Source organism: Mus caroli, unplaced genomic scaffold, assembly GCF_978045245.1.
Source record: "Mus caroli unplaced genomic scaffold, Mus_caroli_1 scaffold_8, whole genome shotgun sequence".
Taxonomy (NCBI): domain Eukaryota; kingdom Metazoa; phylum Chordata; class Mammalia; order Rodentia; family Muridae; genus Mus; species Mus caroli.
Window position 1 is genome coordinate 137,378,514 of NW_028227263.1, and position 7,984 is coordinate 137,386,497.

Genomic DNA, 7,984 nt, shown 5'->3' on the forward strand with positions numbered 1-7,984 from the left:
CATGATTCATTTTATTTTTAGGTTTCTCCTGAGCCCTGGAAGAAACTTAAATACTTTCTTCCCTGGGGCTCTCCCACTGGTGTCCACAGCCCATGGAATAAACACGTGTAGGTAAATACTTAGGAGAATAATTCATTCTCAGTCTCCATGATATCATTCATGTTTGTGTATCTGTGGAAGGAAGTCCCTGTGTTCAAATTTGTTCCTTGGAAAGTTTCAACAATCTGATTATGTGACCACAGTTAGAAATGATGTCAGTGGATTGAATCAGATTCATAGTGACACATCCAGTACTAGCAAATCTGGAGCTACTGAGGACATAGGGGACACTGTATTACACAATCCAAATCATGCAGATGCAGTCTCAGGTTTATAGTCACTGAGATCCACAGACCATGTAGAGTGTGGACTATGTCACAGAAGTGATAGATAAGAATATCTAAACAAGACCTGTGCTTCCATTATCTTGAGAATCTATTAACAGATCAAATTCCAAGTATAGGTAATCCAGCTCTATCTGAAATCATACATTCTTCAAATATCCACAGTTGATTTACATGGTGAAGATTGAGTTTTAAAGGCTCAACAAGACCCAGAAAATATGCCATGCTTTGTTCTTTATTTCCAATAAAACAAAAAGTCACCCAAAAAGTCTAAAAATTAATTAGTAATTAAAAAATCATGTTAATATTTTAATTCCAAGCCATTATCTCCCTCCAATGTGCTCAATTTTTTCTCGACTTAATAGCTTAGCTGACCCATCTATTCTCTCTCTCTCTCTCTCTCTCTCTCTCTATATATATATATATATATATATATATATATATATATATATGTATATATATATATTTAAATTTTAAATAAATATGATTTATTGAACATAAAAATAATTATTATTTCCTGGAAATTACCATACATTATTGAGTGATTCATTGTGGCACATTTACACAAATGTAGCATGTACTTTGCTGGTATCTGTACCTCCATGACCCATGTCTGTTGCCAATATTGCTGCTGACTTATTCGTCCGTTCAATCCACCTTCTCCCTTCAAGACATTCTGTGTCATGCTCAATTTGCAACTCAAGAATGATATATTTCTTTAAATTTTCTAACTATAAGCTTCACATTTCCTTTATTCCTTTATGCCTTCCCAATTCCTTTATGCCTTTTTAGACAAATAATTTCTCACTTTCTTCAGTTTTTTACTTCTAGGTGTATTCATTTATTTTATTTTTATGTATATGCATATTTTATTAATAATTACTGGTTATTTTATTTCTTTGCATTTCAAATGTTATCCTCATTCCAAGTTTCCCATTCAAACCCCCACAGCACAATCCCCTCCCTTCAGATTTTATGAGGGTGTATGCCCACCCATCCACCCACTCCCACCTTACTGCTCTAACTTTTTCTTCAGCAATAGCATCAAGCCTTCACAAGACTTAGTTCCTCCCCTCCCATTGATTCCAGGTAAGCCCCCCTTCTGTTATATATGCAGCGGGAGCCATGGGACTCTCTATGTGTATTATTTGGTTGGTGTTTTAGTTCCCGGGAGTTCTGCGGTGTCTGGATGTTTGGCATCATTACTCTTCCTATGGGTTTGCAAACCCCTTCAGCTCCTTTAGCATTTCTTTAACTCCTCCACTGGAGTTGATGTGCACTTTCAGTGGTTGCCTGCAAACATTTGTATTTGTATCTGTCAGGTTCTCATAGTATCTTCCGGGAGAGTTTCCTGTAAGCAAGCACTTCTTGATATCAGCAATAGTGACTGGGATTGATGACTGCATATGGAATGGATCCCAAGGTCGGACAGTCTCTGGATGGCCTTTCCTTCAGTTTCTGCTCTACTCTTTTTCCCTGTGTTTCCTTTAGACAGGAGAAATTCTGGGTTAAAATTCTGAGAAGGGGTGGGGTGGATCCAACCCTCAACTGGTGGCCATTCCTAACATCTGGATATGATTTGTACTGCTCTCTACACTTGGTTGGGCATTTCAGCTATTGTCATCTAAGTTTTGTCTTGAGAGCCGTTTGCTTTCCTGGCATCAGGAACTTTCTGTTGGCTACCCCCAGTTTTCCACCTCCCCTTGCTACACACCTCTCTTTAATTTATTGATCCCTTGTATATCTCCCTCATCTCCCCTCACACTTGATCCTGCCCCTTTTTCTTCTCCCCTTCTCTCTTTCTCCCAAATCCTTTTCATCCTCTACCTCCTGTGATTATTTTGCTTCCACTACTAAATAGGACTGAAGCATCCACTGTTGGTCTTCCTACTTCTTCCGTTTTGTATGGTCTGTAAGTTGTATCATGGGTATTCCAAACATTTTACCTAATACCCACTTATCAGTGAGTATATACAATGTGTTTTCTTTTGTGACTGTGTTACCTCACTCAGGATGACATTTTTCTAGTTCCATCCATTTACCTGGGAATTTCATGAAGTTATTGTTTTTAGTAGCTGTTTAGTACTTCACTGTGTAAATGTACCACATTTTCTGTATCTATTCTTCTTTTGAGGGACATCTTGTTTGTTTCCAGCTTCAGGGTATTATAAACAAAGCTGCTATGAACATAGTGGAGGATGTGTCCTGGTGATATGTATAGGATTTGTCCTTGCTATATGTATGAACATATTTTGGTTATATGCACAGTATTGCTATGGCAGGTTCCTCAACTAGGACTATTTCCAATTCTCTGATGAACCATCAGAATGATTTCCAGAGTGGTTGTACCTGCTTACAATCTTCGTGAAATGGAGGAGTGTTCGTCATTCTGCACATCCTCACCAGTGCCTGCTGTCACCTGAGTTTTTGATCTTAGCCATTCTATCTGGTATGAGGTATAATCACAGGGTCATTTTGATTTGTATTTCCTTGATGACTGAGGATGATGAACATTTCTTTAGGTGCTTCCTGGCCATTCAAAATTCCTCAGTAAAAAATTCTTTATTTAGTTCTTTACCCCACTTTTGTTTTTATAGAGTTATTTGTTTCTGTGGAGTCTAACTTCTCATGTTCAGGAAGGAGAATCAGAGTAAAGTATAAGAAATAATCAAGATGAGGGGAAATAAATAAGATACAAACAAAGGAAAGAACACAAAGAATTAAATAAAGTAAGTGTTTGTTGTTACAAAAAATTAAGACAGTCAAACACTTAGCCAGTCTAAGTAGAAATCCATGAGAGAAAATCAAAAGTAAAGAAATCTGGACTGAAAAGAGGGTATCAATTATCAGTAAGAATCATAAGGGCATTCATTGAAATTTTGTACTCAATTAAATTGGAAAATCCAAGAGAAATCATTAATATTCTCAATAGATATCACTTAGAAGGGAGGTGAAATATGGGTTTTCTGAGGGGAAGCCGGGAATGGGTATAACATTTGAAATAGAAATAAATAAAATAACCAATAAATATTTAAAAATTAATATATATATATATATATATATATATATATATATATATATACTAGAAAGAACAGAAACATTAACAGATATAAAGCAAAATCTTTCAGATTTTGGAATTTTGTCTAAGTGGTATTCAAACTCTAAGATATTATGAAGACCACAATGGAAACTGAAATGTAATATGTTTGGCAATCTGGAAACCATCAACCTGGTCACTGAGAGATAAGGTTCCCATAGGAACCCAGAACTTATAGTGGAGAATCATTTAGAACACTGGAGAAAAACTGTATTTGAGAATAGTTGCAACAATGCACAAATTTGGTAATCTTAAATCATTTCTGCTAGGATACTGCTGTCTCTGAATGCAGATAAAGCAAAACAACTTTTTCAGATTGAGGCTACAGGAAATTTAGAACTGAGGCTAGCCTATTATTCACCTTTCAGAAATCAAAATACTCAGATCAAATAAATAATGGCAAACTTACTTTTTAAAAAGTTTAATTTTTTATTTTTTTATTTACACTCCAGATTTTATTTTCCTCCTGTCCCACCCTCTGACCCTTCTAAATCCTGTACCTCCTCCCTGCCCCCATCTCTACAAGGAAATCCCCACTACCCACCCCCCAGATCTCTAAAGTCTCTGGGGCCTCCAGTCTCTTGAGGGTTGGGTGCATGCTTTCTGAATGAACCCTCACCCTGCAGTCTTCTGCTGCATATGTGTTGGTGGATTCATATCAGCTGGTGTATGCTGGCTGGTTGGTATTCCGGTATCTGAGAGATCTCGGAGGTTCAGGTTAATTGAGACTACTGGGTTTCCTACAAAGTTCTCTCCTCATCATCATCTTCCCCATTTTCCATATAGGAAACTCAGTGGTCAGCAGTTTCAGTCTACTGGGTGGGGGCAAATATCTGTATCTGAGTCTTTCAGCTGCTAGTTGGATTTTTCAGAGGCCAGTCACTATATGACCATTTTTTTGTGAGTGCTCCATACCCTCAATAATAGTGTCAGGCCTTAGGACCTCCCTTTGAACTGGATCCAACACTGGGCCTTTGGCTGGATTTCATTTTAGACACGGTTCTCTCCATTTCCATTCCTGCAGTTCTTTCAGCAGGAACAATTATGGGTCAGAGTTTTGAATGTGGCATGGAAATCTCTTCCCTCAGTATTTTTTTTTTTTAATGAAGAAAAGGCAGTTGTGCGATTGAATGTCCTCTCAGTGCATGAAGGTTTGCTACATAATCATAAGGATCTTAGTTGTGAACCCTCGCACTGTTTGACATGCCATCATTACTTATTCCTAGAAATGGCTGTACTGGTACACACTATCTAAATTAGGCTGGTCTTGGGCACAAACTCTGTTTCCTTACCTATTTAGTCCTGGCATTAATGATGATTGCCAACAATTCTGTAGGGAAACTGTTTTTGTGTATTAATGGCTTTAATTGATTAAACAATTTTCTCTTGGTATCCATTTGTTCTTCATGAAACAACTTTTACCTAGGTAGTATTTGGAAACAAAGTGCTAGAATCCATGTATATATCAATTTTTTGGATATCTACCTTGTTTTAATTTTGGTCAAACGTGGCTGAATAAAATGAAATAGGAAAATTTCCTGCTTTCTGGTGAAAATCAAAGCTTTAGTGGAAAACTAGGTAACTCTCCCGAAATAGGGAGGTCATGAATCTTAGAGGAGAATCTGGTGCTGACAATTTACTAAACCAGCATTATTCCTCACTACATGGTAAATATTTATCCTCATACTCGCAAAAAAACTATAGTTCTCACAACTCTCAAGAGAAATGTGGCTTGAAACAGATCAGGTCAGTTACTGTTAAACAAACTGAACAATATCCAGAGAATAGGAGATCATGTGGTACCTATCTCTATTTGTTTCATCTACAGGACAATAGTTCATGAAGCTCAGAAGTCAAAGTGGAGGATCCTACAGAGCACCCAGGAACTAAGCCACCAACTAATGAGTACACATAGAGGGTCCCATGGCTCCAACAACATATGTAGCAGAAGATGTCCTTGTTGGACATCAATGGGAGGAGAAATCCTTTGTCCTGTGTAGGCTCCATGCCCCAATGTAGGGGAATGCCAGGGAGGGAAGTGGGAGTCGGTGTATGGGTGTTTTTTCGCACCCTCATAGAATCAGGGGCAGGGAGAATGGGATAGGGGTTTCTGGAAGAGAATTCAGGAAATGGGGTAATATTTGAAATGTAAATAAATAACCAATAAAAATAAAACAAAGGGGAGAGCTGGTTGAAAATATGGCATGAGCCTGAGAAACAGGATATTTGCTGTGAGAATGCCTCTCCTACTAATGGTAGAAATATACTAATGGTAGAAATATACCAATGATGTCTCATCAATGTGGTACCTAAACAAAAATGGAAAAGGTGATGGTGATTGACATGGGAACATGGAAGTGTTTAACTTCATGAAAACTCAACAATATGCAGAGAATTACAGACAACCAAGGAATGCTGAAATTGGGAGAGATAATCTACCCAAGAGAAGAGATTTTCAATTGGTAATACAACACCAAGAGTACAGCCCTAAAGTATTTATACATACAAGTTATGTACTAAGTAATTTTTATTTATATATTTAGAACATTCATAAATGTATACTATGGTATGAAAGTGTTTGAGGAGTGTGCATGGGAATGATTGAAGTGTTGAATGAAAAGGGGAAGTGATATAATTATATTTAAATCTTAAAAGTAAAACGTATTTCTTAAAATTAAACAAGTTACAAAAGAAAAATATTTTCCCATAATATTTTCATGTTATTATTATGAAAATTTTTATTAGATTATATTAAGTGTTCTGATGATTTCCATTGCTTCATGTGACAGCAAGTTTTTCCTTTTCCTCCTAATTCAATAGAAATTAATTCTGACATGTAGTAGTATGTTCCTTTGATGAGTATTTTAAATTGGGGCAGGTTAGATGTTTCAAGGTTTGGAAATAAATTGAGGGCAACTGTCTTAGTTAGGGTTTTACTGCTGTGAATAGACACCATGACCAAGATAAGTCTTATATAAAAAAAAAAAAAAAACAAAAAAAAAAAAAAACATTTAATTGGGGCTGGCTTACAGGTTCAGAGGTTCAGTCCATTATCATCAAGGTTTGAGCATGGCAGCATCCAGGCAGGCATGGCACAGGCAGAGCTGAGAGTTCTATATCTTCATCCAAATGTTGCTAGTGGAAAACTGACTTCCGGGCAACTGGGGTGAGAGTCTTAAGCCCACACCCGCAGTGACACACCTACTCCAATCAGGTCACACCTATTCCAACAAGTCCAAACCTCTAAGTGGTGCCATTCACTGTTCCAAGAATATACAAACCATAACATTCCATTCCCTGGTACTCATAGACTTGTTCAAAAACATGAGTTTATGAGGGCCAAACTTAAACATAGCATAATGCAAATGCATTTAGTCCAACTTTCAAACTCGTCATAGTCTCTAGGAGTCTCAACAATGTTAAAAGTTCAAATTTCAAAGTCTCTTCTGAGATTCATCCAACTAATTAACGGTAATCTCCAAAGCAAAGCAGGAAACCAGTTGGCAAACTCCAAACTCTGCATCTCCATGGCTGATATCAAAGCAGTCTTCGGATCTCCATTCCTTTTTCATCTTTGTTGCCTGCAACAAACTGCTTTCTCCTGGGCTAGTTCCACTCCCTGTTAGCAGCTTTCCTCAGCATGTATCCAATGGCTCTAGCATCTTTAACATCTTTGAGTCTCCAAGGTAATTTCAATGTTAAAGCTTCTTGTTTCAGTGTCTGGGATTCAACTTAGTCTTTTTGACTCCTCCTAAGGACTGGCATCACTTCTCCAGCTCTGCACTCTGTAGCACTCTAAGCTCAGGTTGATCCACTCCACTATGGCTGCTTCTTGGTGATCATCCCATGGTACTGATATCTCCAATACACTGGGGTGTTCCACTCCAACTAGGTTTCACCAATAGTTTCTCATAGGCTCTCTTCATGGTGCCAGGCATCAAATCCTTTGCCTCACAACTTCAGTCCTGGGCCATAAGCTACAGCTGAGGCTACACCTTCTCCAATGGCCTTCTGTGACCTCTCACAGTGCCAAGCCTCAGCTGTTCTTCATGACACCTTCATGCCTTCAGAACCAGTACCACCTGGGGTACTCTTACACATTACCAAGTCCAGCTGCAGCAGGAGGTACAAACTTGGCTATCTCTGGAACACAGCTTCTTTGTGCTCCCATAAAACAACTACCAGATTTCAACCCATTGATGCTTGTCTCTTCTTAATCATTGCTAATGTCTTAGCTCCAGCTAACCAGCATCAATTGTCCCAGTAGTTGTTTCATTCTTAACTCTAGAGCCAGAGCCACACAGCTGATGCTGCCGAGTTCTGCTGCTTACAAGAACTAGAATATGATCCCATTTTACTATTACATTATCACTGGCTTTATGTTTTCTCAATCCTTCACTGCCTAAGCTTGACTATCCTGGTTCTTGCTCTGTAGATTGACCTTGAATGCAGAGATCAGCATGCTTGTCTCATGGGATTATAGGTGTGTACCATCATGACTTTA